This window comes from Pimephales promelas, chromosome 17 (assembly GCF_988280905.1).
Source record: "Pimephales promelas chromosome 17, fPimPro1.hap1.1, whole genome shotgun sequence".
In the NCBI taxonomy this organism is placed as follows: Eukaryota; Metazoa; Chordata; class Actinopteri; order Cypriniformes; family Leuciscidae; genus Pimephales; species Pimephales promelas.
In genome coordinates this window covers 6084793-6112733 of record NC_142785.1, presented here as the reverse complement: position 1 = coordinate 6112733, position 27941 = coordinate 6084793, and the positions used below count along the sequence as shown (strand labels likewise).

Genomic DNA, 27941 nt, shown 5'->3' with positions numbered 1-27941 from the left:
TCAGAAAAAACCCATGACCATGCTAAGTTACCTCAAATGCAACCAGCACAGCCTTGAAGATTTTATAAACTGGTTCAGTGGCTAATTGTTTGGAGTTCGAAATATATAACTTGCGCTGCATATTTATTCATTTTGCCTCCGATACAGGAGTAGCACATTCGCTTTAACAAGCAGGTTGTTCATTCATTACCACAGCAACCGATTGCGTGTCATGCTCATGCTGAATGCGATTTTCATGTTTAAAAAGTAACTAACGTTATGCATAAGAGACGGAAAGAGGCAGAGAACCATACGTTGTTTAAGGTTATTTCTATTCGTTACGATATTGTTATATGAACTGATGTTGTCATGTAAGCTTCATGCTTTCCCCGTTGCGAACGTCCTCTAAACTGTAGTCTACGGTGCTGCACTGCTAACTTAGCTGACTGCTGCTCATTTTCCCAGAGAATATCCAGCCCGTTCTCATCCTTTAACGTCATATAGAACGCTATATGACAAAACGGCGCTATACTACGCACATGGCACCCTTTATCGTTAATATAACACGCGAACCCAAGACGTTATAAATCCTTTAGCGTGAATATGACACGCACACCCTACCCCACACCTAAACTTAGCCCTCACAGCGTGTGTTATATTAACAATAATGGGTGCCATGTGCGTAGTATAGCGCCGTTTTGTCATATAGCGTTCTATATGCCGTTAAAGGATGAGAATGCGTTGGAATATCATGGTATGTTAACAACAACCCTTTAGAAAATGTACCGTATGTCCTTTGTGGATCCTCTTGATCTGCTTTCTCCGTGCTTCTTTGACTAATCTCAGTCGCACGCACGCTGCACGCGAGACGAGTTAACCATGTTCGACACATTTAACTGGAATTGGGGCGTCCACACTGTTTAATACATCTTAGGCACCGCTCGCGTTGTGTTTTGGGCTTTGGAAAGGGAAAAAACACAACTTCTCCAGACAATCTCTCGGGGTATCATGTGTCCGATTTACAAACGCCGTGGGCGCACCGCTTACTGTTTGACGGAACAGCTCACACAGTAACGGTTGCTATGATGTGTGATTGGACAATGGCCATTTTGTGGGAGGGGCCGGCGAAAGGTCAATTAGGCAAGCTCCATCTATCTGTACTTTTAAATCTCAACTCAAGACTCATCTATTCACCCTGTCTTTTAACACCCTGTAATCTGTCCTCCTGTTTTTTCTGTTTTTCTTTTTATTATTATTATTATTTTTTTTGTGACTTCTTGTCTCATTTGGTTTTAAGTTTGTATTGCAGTTTTATATCTGTGTCTCTTTTATTCCTTGTAAAGCACTTTGGTCAACCTCGGTTGTGTTTTAAATGTGCTCTATAAATAAATGATTGATTGATACATTTATGTACTTATAGAGTTGCAATCGCGTCCCCTTTGAAATGATGGGCATGTGAAACGCACACACACAGACACACAAACACTAACGCTGGCGCAATTTTGTGAAACTACATAGCTGCTACACATTCTGTGATAAAGTTTGACGTACAAGCGAAATTACATTTATGCGAGGGACCTGTTGCGTCATGTTTACTTGTCATACAGGTGCTTCTGTGGCAAATTTGAGAAGATGGCTAACTTACAGAACAACAACATATGCAGTTTTTAATACAATATCTTTAAAAATATATATATTTAGAAACGTGTGGTTACACACTATACGAACAAGGTTTAAATTATATACACAGACATCCTACGATGACGACGACAACAACTTTAGATGTATTTGTTGTTGAATTGGCTGACATCGACTGAAAAGACTATTTGCTCAAAAATCATAAAATACACTTACTGTTACTGGAGGTGACGGTGGATCGCAAACAGTAGACAACGATCCACACTTGAGGATTAACTTTTAAGCTACAACAACAGGATTAACCCACAACAGAACATTTATGTTTCCAAAAGACATTACCGGCTGTCGTTGAAACAATGGAGGATGGTGTGCAGATCACCGAGGGCGGGGTCTATGCCACAACCACACTGTCAATCAAACCCCTTGCTCAATTCTACGTCACAAAGATTCTACGTATCTTAGAACAGCTCTTTCTGAGGCAGTGCATATGATTTATTAAGATTGTAAAAAAACCACAGGGTGGATTTGTATCATTCTAGGATGGTTTTGCTCACACACTGCCAACACACATTTATGTTCAAACACCATGTAAAAGTGAATTTTCCATAATAGGTGCCCTTTAACCAAGTCTGATATTGCCGGTGGAAGTTCTAAATTTGCTGCTCTGATGTTTATTTTTGAACAGAAGGTTTGATTTGTAGGTATTTAAAAAAATGCATTGCTCCCGATGTCAAACTCCTGGGCCAATTGCGGAAATGTTGTTAATTTGTTGGATTTGAAGATTAATGTACTGTAGGTGATACCCCTTTCAGCCCATGTGTGAAAATTCAGTGTTTTTTTTTATTGCTTATAAAGTCACGGCTGTTCCATAGTGGGGTGAGGTTAGATGGAGCTGGTGAGGATTTGGATTTGGTGAGGAATGGTATGTCAGCTATATTTAATTCTTTGCATATAGTGATTGTTCTATATCTAGCCATAAAGATATCTAAATACTCTCACTAATCAAAGTACTTCACAAGGAATTACAATACCTTCGCCATAGCCTGGAATACAGTAAACAACAAGTCGATTTGCTCACAGATGAAAACAAATCACTTAAAAGCTCTGTGGGCACACTCACTCCCCTGTAATCACTCAACTCACCTCCGTCACAGCTGAGAACATAGCTATGCAAGGTAGGGGTGGGCGATATAGCCTAAAAATTATATCACGATATTTCAAGAATATTTGTGGTAATGATATTTATCACGATATAGAAAAAATATATATGAAACAATGTTTTATTGGTGATTGCAGCTGGCTGGCAGCAGCATTAGTGCAAAAAAAAAAAAAGTATAACATAACTCCTTATCATTTTATTTTAACAATAACTACAGTAATACATTAACAATATTAACAATAACTTCAGAAGCCTGCACAATATTGTCACCTAATAAAATTTACCTAAACTTTGAAGTACAAAAATAGTCTATGTCTAATAGTCTGCCTGCATAGTTTTTGGATTAGCATCAAATGAGGTATACAATACCTAATTTATACAATAATTGTATAAAATTGGAACATTTAGGGAAAAAAACATTTAGTGGGGAATAAATAAGAGACAATTGTAACACTAAATCTGGTAAAACTTTACACATTGCTCTTTGTATTGTACATTCATGAAAAAAAAACAAGGTAACAAATCAAAAGGATTAATTATTATATATAGCATAGTCTACTATAAAATTGAGGCATGTTTAAAATGTATAGCACAGCTGTTTAATGAGGCAGCAACATATGATCGATAGGACAGAACAAAGGCTATTAATAATCTTTCATTGCGCAAAAGTATTATGATATGAAAGGCTCCAATATATCGCACAGCGCTTATGCGCATCCCGAGCGCTGAATGATGCGCTTGAAGCAACACGGAGTCACAGCGCGCACGCGCAGCGCGTCGAATACTCCGCACTGAACAGTTCAAAGCACAAAGTAAATAAATATTGATGCGTAGCGTCGTGTATAATATACAGCATCTAGCTGTGCAATCGTTTATCGAGTCCTTTCTTTTAACAGTTTTACATTTTAGTTACTGTGCGCGTGATGAACAACAGTGCTCTGACTCTAGTGTTTTGCTCTAACAGACACCCGGGGCTCGTTCTTCGTACGTTGCTTAAAACATCCGAGATCAAATGAGAGATCTAAGATGATATCATCGTGCTAATCATGATCCGGCTAATTGGGTTCTTCGAACACACCTGTTGTTTATGATTAGTATCGCTGGATTGAGTTATCTGAGATAACTGCGCGTTCTCGCGTTGGTTTAAAAGGGTACGTGTATCGATAGCAGAACCAGTGATCAGCAGCGCTGCTATTGGCTGTTCAGCATGGCCAAAGAACACGCCCAGTTTTTCTCCCAAGCAGAGCAAGCGCTTTTAATGCAAGGTTATGCCGAATTTCAGTCTTTAATTAAAACGCCAGGGAACACCTCAAAGTGTGCAAAAGCCAGGAGAGAGTGCTGGCAAAACTAGAAGACAAATTAAATGCGTTTGTGGTGACCATGTTAGATGTTTTAATAACTTATTATTATTTTATTTTTATTTTCATAATTTCATAATTACTTTGTTCATTGTAATGTCGAGTCACCGCACTATAATAATGGACATGGTCAAAGTGAAGTACAAAAATATTCTACTTAATGGTAATTTTAGGCCTTATAGGCCTACTAGTCTCTTTTAAAAAGGCACTGTTAAATAAATGATTGTCTGTTTATAAAAGCAACCAGGAAAAGGGCTGAGAAAAAAATAATAATGATGCTCCTGACCCTGGCAGAAGAGCTGACCCTTGGGTTGAATGTGAATTGCCCTGTTGTGAAGGGCATCCCTGGGTTCAGCTCTTCCAGACCCACATCAGGGACCAGTAGCAGCAACACCTTCATCACTGGGAAATGATATTTAAATTATCTTTGTACACTATGAAATAATTTGTTGCTGCATTAAATGAAGTAGACCTATAATCCAAATTGGCTGGTTTAGTCATTTCAACTGTTAAATCTTGAGTAATGATAAATTGCTTTGTCTTTTGAAAGTAAAAACTGATAAACTTATGTTAATGTAAAAATATTTTGCCATGAGTTATCAATCACATTGCACTGGAGAGTGAAGAAAACTTCTCAGATGACTGTCCTTTGGAGGAAGTACTTTAATTAGGGGCCAAGCACCGAAGGTGCGGAGGCACCTATTGTATCTGTGCCGGTTCTTATTATTAGGGGCCAAGCACCGAAGGTGCGGAGGCACCTATTGTATCTGTGCCGGTTCTTATTATTAGGGGCCAAGCACCGAAGGTGCGGAGGCACCTATTGTATCTGTGCCGGTTCTTATTAGGGGCCAAGCACCGAAGGTGCGGAGGCACCTATTGTATCTGTGCCGGTTCTTATTATTATTATTATTATTATTATTATTCTTCTTCCGACTGGGCGTCTATGGCAGCCCATAGACCGGTTTGCGGGAAAGTTGTTTTGGTTTGACATTCTGATAGAGGACAGTCCCAACTTTAAATACACCAATTTTGGTGTCTCTAACTCATTCCCTCTAGCGCCACCAACTGTCCAAAGTTTCACTTTTATTATGCTAATAACTTTTGAACCGTAAGGCCTATCAACAAAATTCTTTTTTCCTCTTGTTCCTGAGCTCATGCCGATTCGATCGCACCTTATGACGTCATTTTCCGTCATAAAAAAACGGCCGCCATTTTGAATTTTCCAAAAAACCTACTTTTGCGAACTCGTCCTAGACGGTTTGTCCGATTTTCACCAAAATCGCACCGGATCATCTCCAGGCAGTGCTGACAAAAAGTTATGGAATTCAAGATGGTTCGAATAACCGTTTTCGATAAACGCGCAAACTAATTTTACGTAGCGCTTGCAAAAACAGACGTGAGGCTGTATCTCTGCAACGCTTACTCGTTTTCACACCAAACTTGGTATGTGTTATCACAAGCATGACCTGAGGCTACGTGCTGCGTTTCGGCGCAGCGCCACCTAGTGGTCCGGAGATATGAAAAATGGCTATTTTTGCTTGTAACTTCTGAACGGTTTGTCCAAAAATCATAAATTTGGTCTCGTTAGATTCAGGGCGTCATGCCGAGTCCACCGATATCCAATTTTCTCAGAACGGCCATTTTGGCGGTCGGCCATTTTGAATTATGTGCTAAAATGCTGTATTTTTTGAACGCATGAACGAATTGTTACGAAACTCGGTATGGGTCATCAGTACGATGCCCTGAAGAAGCCTGAGAAGTTTCGAAACAGCGCCACCTAGTGGTGAATTGTTTTTTTCAAACGCTTATAACTTTGGGTGTGGTACACTTATTTTCACGGGAGTCATCTTTTTGAGTTCCTGAATCGTTGCCGAGTCCAACGATACTAAACATGCTGGGTTTCGTGTTACGGTTGGTGTAGCGTAGCGATTTAGCGCGAAAAAAACACTTGGCGATATCTTCAAAACCGCTGTTCCGATCGAGACGAAACCACCGCCAGAAACACGGAATCATAGTTTGTTAACTAAATGCAAATGCCCAAATGCGAAAATATTGATAGTAAGGGGTAGTAAAATTCAAACAAAGTCATGTGTCAGTCATTTTTTACGTGTTTTTTCATATAAATGTTTATAACTCGGAAGCGAATTGAGATATTTTCACCAAAATTGACACACATATGTATGGGGTCACTCTGAGGACACATAAAAAAAATTGTGGGACTGAGCCTCTTGGTGGCGCTATAATAGAACAAAACGTGAAATTCCCATTGACTTCAATAGAGTTTTGTGAAATAAAATGCTATACTAAACAAATGCATTGGTGTAATATTACAAAACTCAGTGTGTGCCATAAGCAGCATGCCCTGAAGGTACTCAAAAGATTTTGAGACAGCGCCACCTGTTGGTCAAAAGTTATAATTAATTTCTGAGAACGTTAATAACTTTTGAATAAATTTGCCTATTGCAATGAAACTGATCTTAATAGATTTCTTCGGTTATGCCTAAAACACAGATATCAGGTTTTCCATAATCAGACAAACGTCCTGTTCGCCATCTTTATTTCTTTGAAAAACCTTCTTTTTCGAACTCCTCCTAGACCGTTTGTCCGATTTTCACGAAAATTGAATCGTATCATCTCCAGACCGTGCCGACTAAAAGTTATGAATTGCACGATGATGGACAAAACCGTTTTCGTATACCACAGCATCGAAATTTAGGCATGCTGCCAAAATTACTATTTAGGCTTTATCTCTGCAATGCCTTCACATTTTGACACCAAACTTTGCATGTGTCATTGTCACCTCACTCTGACCACATCACATCTATTTCGTAACTGCGCCACCTATTGTTCGAAAGTGATAACCCATTAAATCATCTTATAAGTTAATGTTTATGTGATTTTCTTAGCCATTTGCCCAAAGTTCTCTCAAAATGCCCTTAATTGCTCCTTGCTGCAGTTGGTCTGCCACTCCTTGCCATTTTGGCATATGTTGCCGCTTCTTGCGCTTGGCCCCGGTAATGGCTGCTTGCAGCTATATTTATTATTATTATTATTCTTCTTCCGACTGGGCGTCTATGGCAGCCCATAGACCGGTTTGCGGGAAAGTTGTTTTGGTTTGACATTCTGATAGAGGACAGTTCCAACTTTAAATACACCAATTTTGGTGTCTCTAACTCATTCCCTCTAGCGCCACCAACTGTCCAAAGTTTCACTTTTATTATGCTAATAACTTTTGAACCGTAAGGCATATCAACAAAATTCTTTTTTCCTCTTGTTCCTGAGCTCATGCCGATTCGATCGCACCCTATGACGTCATTTTCCGTCATAAAAAAATGGCCGCCATTTTGAATTTTCCAAAAAACCTACTTTTGCGAACTCGTCCTAGACAATTTGTCCGATTTTCACCAAAATCGCACCGGATCATCTCCAGGCAGTGCTGACAAAAAGTTATGGAATTCAAGATGATTCGAATAACCGTTTTCGAAAAACGCGCAAACTAATTTTACGTAGCGCTTGCAAAAACAGACGTGAGGCTGTATCTCCGCAACGCTTCATCCTATTCAGACCAAACTTGGTACATGTCATCACAAGCATGACTTGAGGCTACATGCAGCGTTTCGGCGCAGCGCCACCTAGTGGTCCGGAGATATGAAAAATGGCTATTTTTAGTCGTAACTTCTGAACGGTTTCTCCAAAAATCAAAAACTTGGTCTCGTTAGATTCAGGGCGTCATGCCGAGTCGACCGATATCCAATTTTCCCAGATCGGCCATTTTGGCTGTCGGCCATTTTGAATTATGTGCTAAAATGCTGTATTTTTTGAACGCATGAACGAATTGTTACGAAACTCGGTATGGGTCATCAGTACGATGCCCTGAAGGAGCCTGAGAAGTTTCGAAACAGCGCCACCTAGTGGTGAATTGTTTTATTCAAACGCTTATAACTTTGGGTGTGGTACACTTATTTTCACGGGAGTCATATTTTTGAGGTCCTGAATCGTTGCCGAGTCCAACGATACCAAATATGTCGGGTTTCGTCTCACGGATGGCGTAGCGTAGCGATTTAGCGCGAAAAAAACACTTGGCGATATCTTCAAAACCGCTGTTCCGATCGAGACGAAACCACCGTCAGAAACACGGAATCATAGCTTGTTAGCTAAATGCTAGTGCCCAAATGCAAAAATATTGATAGTAAGGGGTAGTAAAATTCAAACAAAGTCATGTGTCAGTCATTTTTTACATGTTTTTTCATATAAATGTTTATAACTCGGAAGCGAATTGAGATATTTTCACCAAAATTGACACACATATGTATGGGGTCACTCTGAGGACACACACAAAAAATTGTGGGACTGAGCCTCTTGGTGGCGCTATAATAGAACAAAACTTGAAATTCCCATTGACTTCAATACAGTTTTGTGAAATACAATGCTATACTAAATAAATCCTTTGGTATAACATTACGAAACTCAGTGTGTGCCATAAGCAGCATGCCCTGAAGGTACTCAAAAGATTTTGAGACAGCGCCACCTGTTGGTCAAAAGTTATAATTAATTTCTGAGAACGCTAATAACTTTTGAATAAATTTGCCTATTGCAATGAAACTGATCTTAATAGATTCCTTGGGTTATGCCAAAAACATAGATGTCAGGTTTTGCATAATCAGCAAAACTTCCTGTCCGCCATCTTTATTTCTTTGAAAAACCTTCTTTTTCGAACTCCTCCTAGACCGTTTGTCCGATTTTCACGAAAATTGAATCGTATCATCTCCAGACCGTGCCGACTAAAAGTTATGAATTGCACGATGATAGACAAAACCGTTTTCGTATACCACAGCATCAAAGTTTAGGCATGCTGCCAAAATTACTATTTAGGCTTTATCTCTGCAATGCCTTCACATTTTGACACCAAACTTTGCATGTGTCATTGTCACCTCACTCTGACCACATCACATCTATTTTGTAACTGCGCCACCTATTGTTCGAAAGTGATAACCCATTAAATCATATTATCAGTTAATGTTTATGTGATTTTCTTAGCCATTTGCCCAAAGTTCTCTCAAAATGCCCTTAATTGCTCCTTGCTGCAGTTGGTCTGCCACTCCTTGCCATTTTGGCATATGTTGCCGCTTCTTGCGCTTGGCCCCGGTAATGGCTGCTTGCAGCTATATTTATTATTATTATTATTCTTCTTCCGACTGGGCGTCTATGGCAGCCCATAGACCGGTTTGCGGGAAAGTTGTTTTGGTTTGACATTCTGATAGAGGACAGTCCCAACTTTAAATACACCAATTTTGGTGTCTCTAACTCATTCCCTCTAGCGCCACCAACTGTCCAAAGTTTCACTTTTATTATGCTAATAACTTTTGAACCGTAAGGCCTATCAACAAAATTCCTTTTTCCTCTTGTTCCTGAGCTCATGCCGATTCGATCGCACCCTATGTCGTCATTTTCCGTCATAAAAAAACGGCCGCCATTTTGAATTTTCCAAAAAACCTACTTTTGCGAACTCGTCCTAGACGGTTTGTCCGATTTTCACCAAAATCGCACCGGATCATCTCCAGGCAGTGCTGACAAAAAGTTATGGAATTCAAGATGATTCGAATAACCGTTTTCGATAAACGCGTAAACAAAATTTACGAAGCGCTTGCGAAAACAGACGTGAGGTTGTATCTCCGCAACGCTTACTCGTTTTCACACCAAACTTGGTACGTGTTATCACAAGCATGACCTGAGGCTACGTGCTGCGTTTCGGCGCAGCGCCACCTAGTGGTCCGGAGATATGAAAAATGGCTATTTTTGCTCGTAACTTCTGAACGGTTTCTCCAAAAATCAAAAACTTGGTCTCGTTAGATTCAGGGCGTCATGCCGAGTCGACCGATATCAAATTTTCCCAGATCGGCCATTTTGGCTGTCGGCCATTTTGAATTATGTGCTAAAATGCTGTATTTTTTGAATGCATGAACGAATTGTTACGAAACTCGTTATGGGTCATCAGTACGATGCCCTGAAGGAGCCTGAGAAGTTTCGAAACAGCGCCACCTAGTGGTGAATTGTTTTATTCAAACGCTTATAACTTTGGGTGTGGTACACTTATTTTCACGGGAGTCATATTTTTGAGGTCCTGAATCGTTGCCGAGTCCAACGATACCAAATATGTCGGGTTTCGTCTCACGGATGGCGTAGCGTAGCGATTTAGCGCGAAAAAAACACTTGGCGATATCTTCAAAACCGGTGTTCCGATCGAGACGAAACCACCGCCAGAAACACGGAATCATAGCTTGTTAACTACACGCTAATGCCCAAATGCGTAAATATTGATAGTAAGGGGTAGTAAAATTCAAACAAAGTCATGTGTCAGTCATTTTTTACGTGTTTTTTCATATAAATGTTTATAACTCGGAAGTAAATTGAGATATTTGCACCAAAATTGACACACATATGTATGGGGTCACTCTGAGGACACATAAAAAAAATTGTGGGACTGAGCCTCTTGGTGGCGCTATAATAGAACAAAACGTGAAATTCCCATTGACTTCAATACAGTTTTGTGAAATACAATGCTATACTAAACAAATGCTTTGGTCTAACATTACGAAACTCAGTGTGTGCCATAAGCAGCATGCCCTGAAGGTACTCAAAAGATTTTGAGACAACGCCACCTGTTGGTCAAAAGTTATAATTAATTTCTGAGAACGCTAATAACTTTTGAATAAATTTGCCTATTGCAATGAAACTGATCTTAATAGATTCCTTCGGTTATGCCGAAAACATAGATATCAGGTTTTCCATAATCAGACAAACGTCCTGTTCGCCATCTTTATTTCTTTGAAAAACCTTCTTTTTCGAACTCCTCCTAGACCGTTTGTCCGATTTTCACGAAAATTGAATGGTATCATCTCCAGACCGTGCCGACTAAAAGTTATGAATTGCACGATGATAGACAAAACCGTTTTCGTATACCACAGCATCGTAATTTAGGCATGCTGCCAAAATGACTATTTAGGCTTTATCTCTGCAATGCCTTCACATTTTGACACCAAACTTTGTATGTGTCATTGTCACCTCACTCTGACCACATCACATCTATTTCGTAACTGCGCCACCTATTGTTCGAAAGTGATAACCCATTAAATCATCTTATAAGTTAATGTTTATGTGATTTTCTTAGCCATTTGCCCAAAGTTCTCTCAAAATGCCCTTAATTGCTCCTTGCTGCAGTTGGTCTGCCACTCCTTGCCATTTTGGCATATGTTGCCGCTTCTTGCGCTTGGCCCCGGTAATGGCTGCTTGCAGCTATATTTATTATTATTATTATTCTTCTTCCGACTGGGCGTCTATGGCAGCCCATAGACCGGTTTGCGGGAAAGTTGTTTTGGTTTGACATTCTGATAGAGGACAGTCCCAACTTTAAATACACCAATTTTGGTGTCTCTAACTCATTCCCTCTAGCGCCACCAACTGTCCAAAGTTGCACTTTTATTATGCTAATAACTTTTGAACCGTAAGGCCTATCAACAAAATTCTTTTTTCCTCTTGTTCCTGAGCTCATGCCGATTCGATCGCACCCTATGACGTCATTTTCCGTCATAAAAAAACGGCCGCCATTTTGAATTTTCCAAAAAACCTACTTTTGCGAACTCGTCCTAGACGGTTTGTCCGATTTTCACCAAAATCGCACCGGATCATCTCCAGGCAGTGCTGACAAAAAGTTATGGAATTCAAGATGATTCGAATAACCGTTTTCGATAAACGCGTAAACAAAATTTACGTAGCGCTTGCGAAAACAGACGTGAGGTTGTATCTCCGCAACGCTTACTCGTTTTCACACCAAACTTGGTACGTGTTATCACAAGCATGACCTGAGGCTACGTGCTGCGTTTCGGCGCAGCGCCACCTAGTGGTCCGGAGATATGAAAAATGGCTATTTTTGCTCGTAACTTCTGAACGATTTCTCCAAAAATCAAAAACTTGGTCTCGTTAGATTCAGGGCGTCATGCCGAGTCGACCGATATCCAATTTTCCCAGATCGGCCATTTTGGCTGTCGGCCATTTTGAATTATGTGCTAAAATGCTGTATTTTTTGAACGCATGAACGAATTGTTACGAAACTCGTTATGGGTCATCAGTACGATGCCCTGAAGAAGCCTGAGAAGTTTCGAAACAGCGCCACCTAGTGGTGAATTGTTTTATTCAAACGCTTATAACTTTGGGTGTGGTACACTTATTTTCACGGGAGTCATATTTTTGAGGTCCTGAATCGTTGCCGAGTGCAACGATACCAAATATGTCGGGTTTCGTCTCACGGATGGCGTAGCGTAGCGATTTAGCGCGAAAAAAACACTTGGCGATATCTTCAAAACCGCTGTTCCGATCGAGACGAAACCACCGCCAGAAACACGGAATCATAGCTTGTTAACTATACGCTAATGCCCAAATGCGTAAATATTGATAGTAAGGGGTAGTAAAATTCAAACAAAGTCATGTGTCAGTCATTTTTTACGTGTTTTTTCATATAAATGTTTATAACTCGGAAGTAAATTGAGATATTTGCACCAAAATTGACACACATATGTATGGGGTCACTCTGAGGACACATAAAAAAAATTGTGGGACTGAGCCTCTTGGTGGCGCTATAATAGAACAAAACGTGAAATTCCCATTGACTTCAATACAGTTTTGTGAAATACAATGCTATACTAAACAAATGCTTTGGTCTAACATTACGAAACTCAGTGTGTGCCATAAGCAGCATGCCCTGAAGGTACTCAAAAGATTTTGAGACAGCGCCACCTGTTGGTCAAAAGTTATAATTAATTTCTGAGAACGCTAATAACTTTTGAATAAATTTGCCTATTGCAATGAAACTGATCTTAATAGATTCCTTGGGTTATGCCGAAAACATAGATATCAGGTTTTCCATAATCAGACAAACTTCCTTTCCGCCATCTTTATTTCTTTGAAAAGCCTTCTTTTTCGAACTCCTCCTAGACCGTTTGTCCGATTTTCACGAAAATTTAATCGCATCATCTCCAGACCGTGCCAACTAAAAGTTATGAATCGCACGATGATAGACAAAACCGTTTTCGTATACCACATCATCAAAGTTTAGGCATGCTGCCAAAATTACTATTTAGGCTTTATCTCTGCAATGCCTTCACATTTTGACACCAAACTGTGCATGTGTCATTGTCACCTCACTCTGACCACATCACATCTATTTCGTAACTGCGCCACCTATTATTCGAAAGTGATAATCCATTAAATCATCTTATAAGTTAATGTTTATGTGATTTTTTTTAGCCATTTGCCCAAAGGTCTCTCAAAATGCCCTTAATTGCTCCTTGCTGCAGTTGGTCTGCCACTCCTTGCCATTTTGGCATATGTTGCCGCTTATTGCGCTTGGCCCCGGTAATGGCTGCTTGCAGCTATATTTTTAATTGTGCCTATGCCTATTATTTCTGACAGGAGTCCACATGTACAGAAAGGCCTACAGAAGAGTCTGCACACAGCAGTGATACAGGGGTGGGCAGTGTAGAGACAACTTTTGCTTTTTATTTGTTGCATGAGGCATGTGTGACACAAACGACACAGGGTTAAATTCGTCCCCTATATGAGTCTTCAACAGAAAATAGAGTATTTTGAAAAAACAAAAATCAGGGGGAGAAACAGAACTTGACTAAGAAAAAATTGCACTAGAAATAGAATTGCTTCAAAATAAACTTCAGAGTAAAATCACACAGAGTACTATTGCTGACCTTGCATAATATCTTTTAAAAAGATGACTGAATAACTGGCTTTTCTTTACAAAGAACAATTGAAATAAAACTCTAAGCAAATAGAGTTTTGCAAATTTGTCTTGTCTTTTATTTTAGGCTTAATGAAACTTTTTTTTTTTTTTCTGATGTTGGCAGTGTTGTGTAATATGGCACATGCAATGTCACAGGCCCTGTCAGGTGCAACCCTCAGGCTTTTTAGACCCTGAAATCTTCCCTTTAGTTGGCCAAAGCTCATGTCATTGTGGCAAAAAAAAAAAAAAAAAACTAAGAGCACTACTTTGTGAATGGCACGACAGAAAGCTTATCAAGTTCTCCGCATCTCCAATAGTGTAAAGGAAGCCACTCGCAAATAATTTTAGAGCAATGCAAACATTTTGTACTGTTGTTGAAGCCCGACATCGAATCAAACATTAATGTGCATTTCCAACAAAATAATAATGTATTTAAACGACACCCTCACGACGATCGTTTCACGAGAAAACAAAAATAAATCTCAGAAATTAAGCTACACTATCACGCTGCGCTGAAGGACTTCCCGTATCAGCCGCGACCTAATCCTGTTTACATGAAATAAGCCTGCTCGCGAGCAGGTTCAAGCTGACGGACCTGTTGCTATGACAGCAAGTCCAGGATGAGCGTCGAAGAACCAAACGATCCAAGATCATGCCAAATCGCCAACAATCAAATCCAGCTAACTGAGTTAGCGACGTACGAAGAACGAGCCCCCGGCCGGTAGAAAGTAACATGATGATTTAACGTTACAGCAATAAAGTCCAGCAAGATAAAGTTGTGTTATGCGAAACCATAGACCTTTTATTTACAAATATAATAATAGTAACATTGAATCATCTTAGAAAGAGTTTAATCGTGTTGACTGTTGTACCCGAACTGCGGAAACTCTGAAGGAAGATTAGGCGAATGCAAAATGTACGCTAGTAGGGAAGTGGTGAAACGAGTTTTCATGCATATTTGACAAAAAAAAATAAAAATAAATTGTGTTGTTGGAGATCTGACCTCTTGTACTCAAACAACTTCCATACTATTGAAGTAGTGCCCTTTTTAGGAACTAAATCTTGATCTGATCCGGAGGCTTACATGCTGCTGTGTTGTTGTGCACGCGCTAAGTAACGTAAATACGCCATACGTCATCATATCATCAATATCGCGATATGACAATTTTTTATCATGTAAAATTTTATACCGGTATTATCGTGGACGGTATGATATGGCACAGCCCTAATGCAAGGAACAATCCTGGATTTACAATCACGAAGTATGAGAGCAACTTAATCTTTTCCGGCATTGCCGAATCATCCACGAAGACCCCAGAAAATCTGTTAAGGACTTCATGGTTAATCTGCTCAAATTTACACTAGATACAGTGGAGTACATCACCTTCCATCGCGTATACCATTTAGGACAGAAACTTCTCAACTCCACCCGTTGCCGGCCCATCATCGCCAAATTTGAACATTTCAAACAAAAAGTACTGGTTCAGCGACAGGGCAGCTAAAAGGGACTCATTACGGACTCAATGACCAATTTCCACAAGAAATCATCTGCAGACGTATGCTACTCTTCCGCATCCGCAAGACAATGATCAATCAAGGTTAAAAAGCAATCATTACAGTAGTCAAATTATATATTGATGGACAATTGTTTAGAGACAAGGATACTACTCCCTCCCTTACTAATTCTAGAAACTATGAACAGATGTATAGACAAAAGACCCCTGCTCCTCTCTCATTCTTCCCATTCACCCCCCCCCCCCCCAACCCAATCAATTTATATTATTACATTAAACCACTTGGACCAAGCACACGCATTGTACTCTAAATGCACCAAATAAGACTTTTTGCTCACCGTTTATGTTTTGTTGTTGGTTATAGGTATCTATGTTTGTCCTGTTTTGTTTGTCATTTGGTATTGTAGATTTACAAGTACACACACACATATACGCAACCACACATCCAAACATACAGACTTATACTCACACAGCGTAACTATGAAATGCACACTATAGGTTCATGCGATTAAAATGCTTAATTTGGAATATCCGTGGAGTTGCTTCACAAAAACTAAGTCCTAAATTACCTAAAAAATACGCAAGCTGATATTTGTCTAATACAGGAAACACACTTCTCACAATATACACAAAACAGCTTAAAAACTACACATTTTAACCACTGTTTTTCCTCCTACTATAATTCAAAACAAAGATGTGCATCTTAATAATAAAAAACAAACAAACAATTTAACCACCATACAACCATTTCAGATCCTGAAGGCCGTTTTATCATTATTAACATTTCTATCAATAATAATCCAATTACAATTGGATCATCATGGATCAATTCATGGATCAAACTCTGATGATCCCTCCTTCTTTGCAAATTTCTTTTCCTCTCTTTTAAACTTTTCCAACGGTCCAATAATTATAGGGGGAGACTATAACACAGTAATCAATCCATCATTGGACAGGTCAAAACATACAGGGAAATCCTGGAAGTCCTCCAAAACAATAAAACAGTTAATCATGAGTGATTTTGGTCTTGGTGATGGTTGGAGGCTAAAAACACTTTTTATTCTAATGTCCACCAAACCTACACGTGGAACAAATTAACTGTCTCGAATTACCAATCACTGAAAAAGAACTTCACTCCGTTTTGAAACACATGCAAAATAATAAAGCATCAAGACCAGGGGCTCGTTCTTCGTACGTTGCTTAAAACATCCGAGATCAAATGAGATATCTAAGATGAGATCATCGTGCTAATCATGATCCGGCTAATTGGGTTCTTCGAACACACCTGTTGTTTATGATTAGGATCGCTGGATTGAGTTATCTGAGATAACTGCGCGTTCTCGCGTTGGTTTAAAAGGGGACATGTATCGATAGCAGAACCAGTGATCAGCAGCGCTGCTATTGGCTGTTCAGCATGGCCAAAGAACACGCCCAGTTTTTCTCCCAAGCAGAGCAAGCGCTTTTAATGCAAGGTTATGCCGAATTTCAGTCTTTAATTAAAACGCCAGGGAACACCTCAAAGTGTGCAAAAGCCAGGAGAGAGTGCTGGCAAAACTAGAAGACAAATTAAATGCGTTTGTGGTGACCATGTTAGATGTTTTAATAACTTATTATTATTTTATTTTTATTTTCATAATTTCATAATTACTTTGTTCATTGTAATGTCGAGTCACCGCACTATAATAATGGACATGGTCGAAGTGAAGTACAAAAATATTCTACTTAATGGTAATTTTAGGCCTACTAGTCTCTTTTAAAAAGGCACTGTTAAATAAATGATTGTCTGTTTATAAAAGCAACCAGGAAAAAGGCTGAGAAAAAAATAACAATGATGCTCCTGACCCTGGCAGAAGAGCTGACCCTTGGGTTGAATGTGAATTGCCCTGTTGTGAAGGGCATCCCTGGGTTCAGCTCTTCCAGACCCACATCAGGGACCAGCAGCAGCAACACCTTCATTACTGGGAAATGAGATTTAAATTATCTTTGTACACTATGAAATAATTTGTTGCTGCATTAAATGAAGTAGACCTATAATCCAAATTGGCTAGTTTAGTCATTTCAACTGTTAAATCTTGAGTAATGATAAATTGCTTTGTCTTTTGAAAGTAAAAACTGATAAACTTATGTTAATGTAAAAATATTTTGCCATGAGTTATCAATCACATTGCACTGGAGAGTGAAGAAAACTTCTCAGATGACTGTCCTTTGGAGGAAGTACTTTAATTTAAATTGTGCCTATGCCTATTATTTCTGACAGGAGTCCACATGTACAGAAAGGCCTACAGAAGAGTCTGCACACAGCAGTGATATAGGGGTGGGCAGTGTAGAGACAACTTTTGCTTTTTATTTGTTGCATGAGGCATGTGTGACACAAACGACACAGGGTTAAATTCGTTCCCTATATGAGTCTTCAACAGAAAATAGAGTATTTTTTTGAAAAAACAAAAATCAGGGGGAGAAACAGAACTTGACTAAGAAAAAATTGCACTAGAAATAGATTTGCTTCAAAATAAACTTCAAAATCACACAGAGTACTATTGCTGACCTTGCATAATATCTTTTAAAAAGATGACTGAATAACTGGCTTTTCTTTACAAAGAACAATTGAAATAAAACTCTAAGCAAATAGAGTTTTGCAAATTTGTCTTGTCTTTTATTTTAGGCTTAATTAAACTTTTTTTTTCCTTTTTCTGATGTTGGCAGTGTTGTGTAATATGGCACATGCAATGTCACAGGCCCGGTCAGGTGCAACCCTCAGGCTTTTTAGACCCTGAAATCTTCCCTTTAGTTGGCCAAAGCTCATGTCATTGTGGCAAAAAAAAAAACAAAAAAAAAAAACAACTAAGAGCACTACTTTGTGAATGGCACAACAGAAAGCTTATCAAGTTCTCCGCATCTCCAATAGTGTAAAGGAAGCCACTCGCAAATAATTTTAGGGCAATGCAAACATTTTGTACTGTTGTTGAAGCCCGACATCGAATCAAACATTAATGTGCATTTCCAACAAAATAATAATGTATTTAAACGACACCCTCACGACGATCGTTTCACGAGAAAACAAAAATAAATCTCAGAAATTAGGCTACACTATCGCGCTGCGCTGAAGGACTTCCCGTATCAGCCGCGATCTAATCCTGTTTACATGAAATAAGCCTGCTCGCGAGCAGGTTCAAGCTGACGGACTTGTTGCTATGACAGCAAGTCCAGGATGAGCGTCGAAGAACCAAACGATCCAAGATCATGCCAAATCGCCAACAATCAAATCCAGCTAACTGAGTTAGCGACGTACGAAGAACGAGCCCCAGGCGCCCGTTTCAATAAGGAGGTTCAACCAACTCTGAGTTAAAGCTTGAACTCAGAGTTGACTTACCCTGAGATGAGAAACTCTGAGTTTTCGGTTACAGAACAGCTGAAATGAGTTAGTTCAATCAACTCTGAGTTGACCGACTCTGAGTTAAGCGCTTGCACCACAACTATAAAAAGCCATTATCAATGGAGCACAGATATTATGAGTCACCATGGCAACAGCGCCAGACAAAAAGAGGTGTTTATTAATTACCAAGTAATCTAAATATTGTAATTTAATTAAAGGGATTACTCTTAATTCTTCTGTAATTTAAAATAAAATATGATGCAATTACATTAAATAGGCTACTACATAAACCAATTAAGTATAAAACAATAGTGGATTTAACATACATTTTTAAAAGGTATATTTTTTATGTAACCTTCTCCCTCTACACACTTTGATCAATTCAAGAATAATTTATGCAATTGTATATTGTGAATTTGAAAGAATTAAAAGTGCAGTTTCTTGTCTCTCCTCTTTGTATTAATCAAGTGGTTGAGGTTGAGATTTAGCAATTAGTAATATGTAGACCAATACTTTCTAGAGATAGTAGCCTAATTATTACATTAATCTAACTACACAGTTGAAGATGTCAGTTAATAATTCATAACTATTTTAGAGTAACTTACTGTTATAATATAGTAAACTTACTGTTATTCAACCTAAAGTAGGCTACTATTACTTTGATAAAATTTTACCTAAGTTAAAGTAAAAATACCAGTCTAAAAATCCACTCAAGTAAAAAGTAGTTAATTTAAAACATGAGTAAAAGTTGCTGAGTAACTTGTGGGGGTGGGGTGGGGGACTCCCCCATGTGGGGAGAGTTGAGAAACATCTCAGAAAATATCACGGTTTATGGTATTAAACAATTATTAAATATATAAACTGCATTCTTAAATTACGGTTATTATTATCATCAGTTAAAATGACAGTTAAATAAATTAAACATTTGTTCAATAAAACATATCAACTAACTTCAATAATTGATTATGAATAAGATTAACATCTTATTTTTTATCATTAATAACTTATTAAATTATGTTTGAAAAATAAGTGAGTTCTATTAAATGTTTTTTATTCCAATTTTTTTAATGATTTAATAGAAATATATTATCAAAAACGGTGGTAATCAAATAAAAGTTTAGCAAACGTTTTAAATCCTTTTATTTTTTGGAAAAGTGCTACAAAACAGATTTAGTCAATTAAACCATGGACAAACAATATATATTCCTTAAAGAATGTGTAAATACATTTTAGTATTATTGTTGGTGTTTAACAGCACTTCCTCTTTAAAAAAGGGGAGGAGACCGCAAGAAACTCTGAGTTTACTGAAGAAAACCTGCTCCCGACCAGGTTAGGTTCACGGAGTAAGTTACCATGGTAACTGACTCTGAGTATAAGTTACCTCTCTTTCAGAAATGGGCTTGACCTACTCTGCTGTCTCAGGTTTAACTTACCTCCCTTTCTGAAACGGAAAACCCAGAGTTTCCCTCATTTCAGGGTTAACATACTCAGAGTTTTCACTTAACCTCCTTTCTGAAACAGGCCCCAGATGGCTTCCCTGCCGAGTTCTATGAACATTTTTGGTCAACTTTGTACCCACTATTTAGTAGAACAATAACGGAAATAAAACACAATGCAAAGTTCCCATCCCACATGAATACATACAGCACTTATTTAACTCATTCCTAAACCTAACAAAGACCACACCTTCACATCCAACTATTGTCCTACTTCACTTATAAATGTCAGCATAAAAATTATTAGCAAAGGATTATCCCATAGAATGGAACAAATTATACCTTATATCATCCATCCTGATCCAACCGGCTTTATAAAAGGTAGACACGCATCCAACAATACCCGCAGATTATACAATTTAATGCATTACTCATCAGTACAACAGAAAGATACTCTCATTGCTACATTAGATGCTGAAAAAGCTTTTGATAGGGTCAACTGGAAATTTGTATTCACCACATTACACAAATATGGCTTTGGAGAGTCATTTATTACAGTAACTGGATCAAGATTGTATACACATCACCATCTGCCACAGTCACAACCAATGGACTAACATCACAAAGCTTCACACTGTTCAGGGGGACGAGGCAGGGATGTCCACTCTCTCCATTCCTATTCACTATTTTTATTGAACCCTTAGCAGCAGCTATCCGCCAAAACCCAGCAATCAAAGGTATTGAAAAACCACAACAAACACATACAGTTTTTTACGATTGCTATGACAGATTTTTCAATGTGAAATTAGTGTTGGAGTTTAGTTTACAGTGTGTGATTTTAAGCATGAAATTAACCGTTTTACCAATTGTGTGTTGTAGGTGTGTTGGTGCGTTAAGAGTTTAGAAAATTGGTTAAAAGTATTGAAAAAAATGCCATAGCGATTGTAAAAAACTTTAAAATCTCATGCAGATGATATACTGCTATTTCAACGCATTCTCATCCTTTAGCGCCATATAGAACGCTACATGACAAAACGGCGCTATACTACGCACATGGCACCCGTTATCATTAATATAACACGCGCTGTGATGGTTAGGTTTAGGTGTGGAGTAGGGTAGGGTTGTCTCATATTACGCGAAAGGATTTATGACGCCTTGGGTTCGCATGAATATTAACGATAATGGGTGCCGTGTGTGTAGTATAGCGCCGCTTTGTCATATAGCGTTCTATGTGACGCTAAAGGATGAGAACGGGCTGGCTATTTACACAAGAACCCCTAGCATCTACTCAAGAAATCATTAAAACAATCCAGTCCTTCTCAAAAATATCAGATTACTCAATAAACTGGAACAAATCTTCCATCTTCCCTTTACATAAAACCTTAATATCTTTAGTAATTAATGACTTAATTTTCATTTTTGGGTGAACCATCCCTTTAAGGTGTCTGGGCCTCTTTAAAATCACTTCTGGCAGCAGTGGGATTCAAAAAACATGCCTCTGAAGAGCCTGGAGCCTAAATCCAGCGCCTTAGACCCCTCGGCCACGCTACCCTTTCGTGGGCAGACTCTTGCCCATATTTTTATTCATAAATAGTGAAAACTTTGGGTGGGGAGCTTCATCGTCAGGCTCTAAAGCCCATCGAGTTCGGTCAAGGAAAGCAAAAGCGGCAGGGTTTGGAAGAGACCGGAGGCAAGCAGTGTCACTTCTCCAGTCTTTTCGCTTTGGCATAGCAGCCACAAGTGCCTTCTAAAATGCTGTCTTGGCAGCGGTGGGATTCGAACCCACGTCTCCGAAGAGACTGGAGCCTTAATCCAGCGCCTTAGACCGCTCGGCCACGCTACCTTATGAGAAAGCATTCCGTGGGCCATTTTCGGCAACTTTTTCTTTAAACGTCTCTTTTTTCAAAGAACACTTAAGGTGTCTGGCCCTCTTTAAAAATCGCTGCTCATAATCAGGCTCTGAAGCCTGCGAGTTTGGTCAAGGAAAGCGGCAGGGTTTGGAAGAGACTGTGAGCAAGCAGTGTCACTTCTCCAGCCTTTTTGCTTTGGCATAGCAGCCACAAGTGCCTTCTAAAATGCTGTCTTGGCAGCGGTGGGATTCGAACCCACGCCTCCGAAGAGACTGGAGCCTAAATCCAGCGCCTTAGACCCCTCGGCCACGCTACCCTTTCACGAGCTGTCTCTTGCCCATATTTTTATTCATAAATAATGAAAACTTTGGGTGGAGAGCTTCATCGTCAGGCTCTGAAGCCCATCAAGTTCGGCCAAGGAAAGCAAAAGCGGCAGGGTTTGGAAGAGACCGGTGTCACTTCTCCAGTCTTTTCGCTTTGGCATAGCAGCCACAAGTGCCTTCTAAAATGCTGTCTTGGCAGCGGTGGGATTCGAACCCACGCCTCCGAAGAGACTGGAGCCTTAATCCAGCGCCTTAGACCGCTCGGCCACGCTACCTTATGAGAAAGCATTCCGTGGGCCATTTTCGGCAACTTTTTCTTTAAACGTCTCTTTTTTCAAAGAACACTTAAGGTGTCTGGCCTTCTTTAAAAATCGCTGCTCATAATCAGGCTCTGAAGCCTGCGAGTTTGGTCAAGGAAAGCAAAAGCGGCAGGGTTTGGAAGAGACTGTGAGCAAGCAGTGTCACTTCTCCAGTCTTTTCGCTTTGGCATAGCAGCCACAAGTGCCTTCTAAAATGCTGTCTTGGCAGCGGTGGGATTCGAACCCACGCCTCCGAAGAGACTGGAGCCTTAATCCAGCGCCTTAGACCGCTCGGCCACGCTACCTTATGAGAAAGCATTCCGTGGGCCATTTTCGGCAACTTTTTCTTTAAACGTCTCTTTTTTCAAAGAACACTTAAGGTGTCTGGCCTTCTTTAAAAATCGCTGCTCATAATCAGGCTCTGAAGCCTGAGAGTTTGGTCAAGGAAAGCAAAAGCGGCAGGGTTTGGAAGAGACTGTGAGCAAGCAGTGTCACTTCTCCAGCCTTTTTGCTTTAGCATAGCAGCCACAAGTGCCTTCTAAAATGCTGTCTTGGCAGCTGTGGGATTCGAACCCACGCCTCCGAAGAGACTGGAGCCTAAATCCAGCGCCTTAGACCCCTCGGCCACGCTACCCTTTTGTGAGCTGTCTCTTGCCCATATTTTTATTCATAAATAATGAAAACTTTGGGTGGAGAGCTTCATCGTCAGGCTCTGAAGCCCATCGAGTTCGGCCAAGGAAAGCAAAAGCGGCAGGGTTTGGAAGAGACCGGTGTCACTTCTCCAGTCTTTTCGCTTTGGCATAGCAGCCACAAGTGCCTTCTAAAATGCTGTCTTGGCAGCGGTGGGATTCGAACCCACGCCTCCGAAGAGACTGGAGCCTAAATCCAGCGCCTTAGACCCCTCGGCCACGCTACCCTTTCGTGAGTTGTCTCTTGCCCATATTTCTATTCATAAATAATGAAAACTTTGGGTGGAGAGCTTCATCGTCAGGCTCTGAAGCCCATCGAGTTCGGCCAAGGAAAGCAAAAGCGGCAGGGTTTGGAAGAGACCGGTGTCACTTCTCCAGTCTTTTCGCTTTGGCATAGCAGCCACAAGTGCCTTCTAAAATGCTGTCTTGGCAGCGGTGGGATTCGAACCCACGCCTCCGAAGAGACTGGAGCCTTAATCCAGCGCCTTAGACCGCTCGGCCACGCTACCTTATGAGAAAGCATTCCGTGGGCCATTTTCGGCAACTTTTTCTTTAAACGTCTCTTTTTTCAAAGAACACTTAAGGTGTCTGGCCCTCTTTAAAAAACGCTGCTCATAATCAGGCTCTGAAGCCTGTGAGTTTGGTCAAGGAAAGCAAAAGCGGCAGGGTTTGGAAGAGACTGTGAGCAAGCAGTGTCACTTCTCCAGCCTTTTTGCTTTGGCATAGCAGCCACAAGTGCCTTCTAAAATGCTGTCTTGGCAGCGGTGGGATTCGAACCCACGCCTCCGAAGAGACTGGAGCCTAAATCCAGCGCCTTAGACCCCTCGGCCACGCTACCCTTTCGTGAGCTGTCTCTTGTCCATATTTTTATTCATAAATAATGAAAACTTTGGGTGGAGAGCTTCATCGTCAGGCTCTGAAGCCCATCGAGTTCGGCCAAGGAAAGCAAAAGCGGCAGGGTTTGGAAGAGACCGGTGTCACTTCTCCAGTCTTTTCGCTTTGGCATAGCAGCCACAAGTGCCTTCTAAAATGCTGTCTTGGCAGCGGTGGGATTCGAACCCACGCCTCCGAAGAGACTGGAGCCTTAATCCAGCGCCTTAGACCGCTCGGCCACGCTACCTTATGAGAAAGCATTCCGTGGGCCATTTTCGGCAACTTTTTCTTTAAACGTCTCTTTTTTCAAAGAACAGTTAAGGTGTCTGGCCCTCTTTAAAAATCGCTGCTCATAATCAGGCTCTGAAGCCTGCGAGTTTGGTCAAGGAAAGCAAAAGCGGCAGGGTTTGGAAGAGACTGTGAGCAAGCAGTGTCACTTCTCCAGCCTTTTTGCTTTAGCATAGCAGCCACAAGTGCCTTCTAAAATGCTGTCTTGGCAGCTGTGGGATTCGAACCCACGCCTCCGAAGAGACTGGAGCCTAAATCCAGCGCCTTAGACCCCTCGGCCACGCTACCCTTTTGTGAGCTGTCTCTTGCCCATATTTTTATTCATAAATAATGAAAACTTTGGGTGGAGAGCTTCATCGTCAGGCTCTGAAGCCCATCGAGTTCGGCCAAGGAAAGCAAAAGCGGCAGGGTTTGGAAGAGACCGGTGTCACTTCTCCAGTCTTTTCGCTTTGGCATAGCAGCCACAAGTGCCTTCTAAAATGCTGTCTTGGCAGCGGTGGGATTCGAACCCACGCCTCCGAAGAGACTGGAGCCTAAATCCAGCGCCTTAGACCCCTCGGCCACGCTACCCTTTCGTGAGTTGTCTCTTGCCCATATTTCTATTCATAAATAATGAAAACTTTGGGTGGAGAGCTTCATCGTCAGGCTCTGAAGCCCATCGAGTTCGGCCAAGGAAAGCAAAAGCGGCAGGGTTTGGAAGAGACCGGTGTCACTTCTCCAGTCTTTTCGCTTTGGCATAGCAGCCACAAGTGCCTTCTAAAATGCTGTCTTGGCAGCGGTGGGATTCGAACCCACGCCTCCGAAGAGACTGGAGCCTAAATCCAGCGCCTTAGACCCCTCGGCCACGCTACCCTTTCGTGAGCTGTCTCTTGTCCATATTTTTATTCATAAATAATGAAAACTTTGGGTGGAGAGCTTCATCGTCAGGCTCTGAAGCCCATCGAGTTCGGCCAAGGAAAGCAAAAGCGGCAGGGTTTGGAAGAGACCGGTGTCACTTCTCCAGTCTTTTCGCTTTGGCATAGCAGCCACAAGTGCCTTCTAAAATGCTGTCTTGGCAGCGGTGGGATTCGAACCCACGCCTCCGAAGAGACTGGAGCCTTAATCCAGCGCCTTAGACCGCTCGGCCACGCTACCTTATGAGAAAGCATTCCGTGGGCCATTTTCGGCAACTTTTTCTTTAAACGTCTCTTTTTTCAAAGAACAGTTAAGGTGTCTGGCCCTCTTTAAAAATCGCTGCTCATAATCAGGCTCTGAAGCCTGCGAGTTTGGTCAAGGAAAGCAAAAGCGGCAGGGTTTGGAAGAGACTGTGAGCAAGCAGTGTCACTTCTCCAGCCTTTTTGCTTTGGCATAGCAGCCACAAGTGCCTTCTAAAATGCTGTCTTGGCAGCGGTGGGATTCGAACCCACGCCTCCGAAGAGACTGGAGCCTAAATCCAGCGCCTTAGACCCCTCGGCCACGCTACCCTTTCGTGAGCTGTCTCTTGCCCATATTTTTATTCATAAATAATGAAAACTTTGGGTGGAGAGCTTCATCGTCAGGCTCTGAAGCCCATCGAGTTCGGCCAAGGAAAGCAAAAGCGGCAGGGTTTGGAAGAGACCGGTGTCACTTCTCCAGTCTTTTCGCTTTGGCATAGCAGCCACAAGTGCCTTCTAAAATGCTGTCTTGGCAGCGGTGGGATTCGAACCCACGCCTCCGAAGAGACTGGAGCCTAAATCCAGCGCCTTAGACCCCTCGGCCACGCTACCCTTTCGTGAGCTGTCTCTTGCCCATATTTTTATTCATAAATAATGAAAACTTTGGGTGGAGAGCTTCATCGTCAGGCTCTGAAGCCCATCGAGTTCGGCCAAGGAAAGCAAAAGCGGCAGGGTTTGGAAGAGACCGGTGTCACTTCTCCAGTCTTTTCGCTTTGGCATAGCAGCCACAAGTGCCTTCTAAAATGCTGTCTTGGCAGCGGTGGGATTCGAACCCAAGCCTCCGAAGAGACTGGAGCCTTAATCCAGCACCTTAGACCGCTCGGCCACGCTACCTTATGAGAAAGCATTCCGTGGGCCATTTTCGGCAACTTTTTCTTTAAACGTCTCTTTTTTCAAAGAACACTTAAGGTGTCTGGCCTTCTTTAAAAATCGCTGCTCATAATCAGGCTCTGAAGCCTGCGAGTTTGGTCAAGGAAAGCAAAAGCGGCAGGGTTTGGAAGAGACTGTGAGCAAGCAGTGTCACTTCTCCAGCCTTTTTGCTTTGGCATAGCAGCCACAAGTGCCTTCTAAAATGCTGTCTTGGCAGCGGTGGGATTCGAACCCACGCCTCCGAAGAGACTGGAGCCTAAATCCAGCGCCTTAGACCCCTCGGCCACGCTACCCTTTCACGAGCTGTCTCTTGCCCATATTTTTATTCATAAATAATGAAAACTTTGGGTGGAGAGCTTCATCGTCAGGCTCTGAAGCCCATCGAGTTCGGCCAAGGAAAGCAAAAGCGGCAGGGTTTGGAAGAGACCGGTGTCACTTCTCCAGTCTTTTCGCTTTGGCATAGCAGCCACAAGTGCCTTCTAAAATGCTGTCTTGGCAGCGGTGGGATTCGAACCCACGCCTCCGAAGAGACTGGAGCCTTAATCCAGCACCTTAGACCGCTCGGCCACGCTACCTTATGAGAAAGCATTCCGTGGGCCATTTTCGGCAACTTTTTCTTTAAACGTCTCTTTTTTCAAAGAACACTTAAGGTGTCTGGCCTTCTTTAAAAATCGCTGCTCATAATCAGGCTCTGAAGCCTGCGAGTTTGGTCAAGGAAAGCAAAAGCGGCAGGGTTTGGAAGAGACTGTGAGCAAGCAGTGTCACTTCTCCAGTCTTTTCGCTTTGGCATAGCAGCCACAAGTGCCTTCTAAAATGCTGTCTTGGCAGCGGTGGGATTCGAACCCACGCCTCCGAAGAGACTGGAGCCTTAATCCAGCGCCTTAGACCGCTCGGCCACGCTACCTTATGAGAAAGCATTCCGTGGGCCATTTTCGGCAACTTTTTCTTTAAACGTCTCTTTTTTCAAAGAACACTTAAGGTGTCTGGCCTTCTTTAAAAATCGCTGCTCATAATCAGGCTCTGAAGCCTGAGAGTTTGGTCAAGGAAAGCAAAAGCGGCAGGGTTTGGAAGAGACTGTGAGCAAGCAGTGTCACTTCTCCAGCCTTTTTGCTTTAGCATAGCAGCCACAAGTGCCTTCTAAAATGCTGTCTTGGCATCTGTGGGATTCGAAACCACGCCTCCGAAGAGACTGGAGCCTAAATCCAGCGCCTTAGACCCCTCGGCCACGCTACCCTTTTGTGAGCTGTCTCTTGCCCATATTTTTATTCATAAATAATGAAAACTTTGGGTGGAGAGCTTCATCGTCAGGCTC

General features: G+C 41.3%; 19 non-coding genes across 19 annotated transcripts; all 19 read right to left on the bottom strand.

Moving 5' to 3' along the window:
• Nucleotides 1-22005: 22005 nt before the first annotated feature.
• Nucleotides 22006-22087, bottom strand: trnal-aag (transfer RNA leucine (anticodon AAG)). Its single transcript has one exon. It is a non-coding gene; the product is annotated as a tRNA-Leu (tRNA).
• A 241-nt stretch (nucleotides 22088-22328) lies between these two features.
• On the bottom strand, nucleotides 22329-22410 carry trnal-uag (transfer RNA leucine (anticodon UAG)). Its single transcript has one exon. It is a non-coding gene; the product is annotated as a tRNA-Leu (tRNA).
• A 200-nt stretch (nucleotides 22411-22610) lies between these two features.
• trnal-aag (transfer RNA leucine (anticodon AAG)) lies at nucleotides 22611-22692 on the bottom strand. Its single transcript has one exon. It is a non-coding gene; the product is annotated as a tRNA-Leu (tRNA).
• Nucleotides 22693-22939: 247 nt separating this feature from the next.
• trnal-aag (transfer RNA leucine (anticodon AAG)) lies at nucleotides 22940-23021 on the bottom strand. Its single transcript has one exon. It is a non-coding gene; the product is annotated as a tRNA-Leu (tRNA).
• A 247-nt stretch (nucleotides 23022-23268) lies between these two features.
• On the bottom strand, nucleotides 23269-23350 carry trnal-uag (transfer RNA leucine (anticodon UAG)). Its single transcript has one exon. It is a non-coding gene; the product is annotated as a tRNA-Leu (tRNA).
• A 200-nt stretch (nucleotides 23351-23550) lies between these two features.
• On the bottom strand, nucleotides 23551-23632 carry trnal-uag (transfer RNA leucine (anticodon UAG)). The gene has a single exon. It is a non-coding gene; the product is annotated as a tRNA-Leu (tRNA).
• Nucleotides 23633-23832: 200 nt separating this feature from the next.
• On the bottom strand, nucleotides 23833-23914 carry trnal-aag (transfer RNA leucine (anticodon AAG)). The gene has a single exon. It is a non-coding gene; the product is annotated as a tRNA-Leu (tRNA).
• Nucleotides 23915-24161: 247 nt separating this feature from the next.
• trnal-uag (transfer RNA leucine (anticodon UAG)) lies at nucleotides 24162-24243 on the bottom strand. Its single transcript has one exon. It is a non-coding gene; the product is annotated as a tRNA-Leu (tRNA).
• Nucleotides 24244-24443: 200 nt separating this feature from the next.
• Nucleotides 24444-24525, bottom strand: trnal-aag (transfer RNA leucine (anticodon AAG)). The gene has a single exon. It is a non-coding gene; the product is annotated as a tRNA-Leu (tRNA).
• Nucleotides 24526-24772: 247 nt separating this feature from the next.
• Nucleotides 24773-24854, bottom strand: trnal-uag (transfer RNA leucine (anticodon UAG)). The gene has a single exon. It is a non-coding gene; the product is annotated as a tRNA-Leu (tRNA).
• A 200-nt stretch (nucleotides 24855-25054) lies between these two features.
• trnal-uag (transfer RNA leucine (anticodon UAG)) lies at nucleotides 25055-25136 on the bottom strand. The gene has a single exon. It is a non-coding gene; the product is annotated as a tRNA-Leu (tRNA).
• A 200-nt stretch (nucleotides 25137-25336) lies between these two features.
• On the bottom strand, nucleotides 25337-25418 carry trnal-uag (transfer RNA leucine (anticodon UAG)). The gene has a single exon. It is a non-coding gene; the product is annotated as a tRNA-Leu (tRNA).
• A 200-nt stretch (nucleotides 25419-25618) lies between these two features.
• On the bottom strand, nucleotides 25619-25700 carry trnal-aag (transfer RNA leucine (anticodon AAG)). The gene has a single exon. It is a non-coding gene; the product is annotated as a tRNA-Leu (tRNA).
• A 247-nt stretch (nucleotides 25701-25947) lies between these two features.
• On the bottom strand, nucleotides 25948-26029 carry trnal-uag (transfer RNA leucine (anticodon UAG)). The gene has a single exon. It is a non-coding gene; the product is annotated as a tRNA-Leu (tRNA).
• A 200-nt stretch (nucleotides 26030-26229) lies between these two features.
• On the bottom strand, nucleotides 26230-26311 carry trnal-uag (transfer RNA leucine (anticodon UAG)). Its single transcript has one exon. It is a non-coding gene; the product is annotated as a tRNA-Leu (tRNA).
• Nucleotides 26312-26511: 200 nt separating this feature from the next.
• On the bottom strand, nucleotides 26512-26593 carry trnal-aag (transfer RNA leucine (anticodon AAG)). Its single transcript has one exon. It is a non-coding gene; the product is annotated as a tRNA-Leu (tRNA).
• Nucleotides 26594-26840: 247 nt separating this feature from the next.
• trnal-uag (transfer RNA leucine (anticodon UAG)) lies at nucleotides 26841-26922 on the bottom strand. Its single transcript has one exon. It is a non-coding gene; the product is annotated as a tRNA-Leu (tRNA).
• A 200-nt stretch (nucleotides 26923-27122) lies between these two features.
• Nucleotides 27123-27204, bottom strand: trnal-aag (transfer RNA leucine (anticodon AAG)). Its single transcript has one exon. It is a non-coding gene; the product is annotated as a tRNA-Leu (tRNA).
• Nucleotides 27205-27451: 247 nt separating this feature from the next.
• Nucleotides 27452-27533, bottom strand: trnal-aag (transfer RNA leucine (anticodon AAG)). The gene has a single exon. It is a non-coding gene; the product is annotated as a tRNA-Leu (tRNA).
• Between the last annotated feature and the right edge of the window lie 408 nt (nucleotides 27534-27941).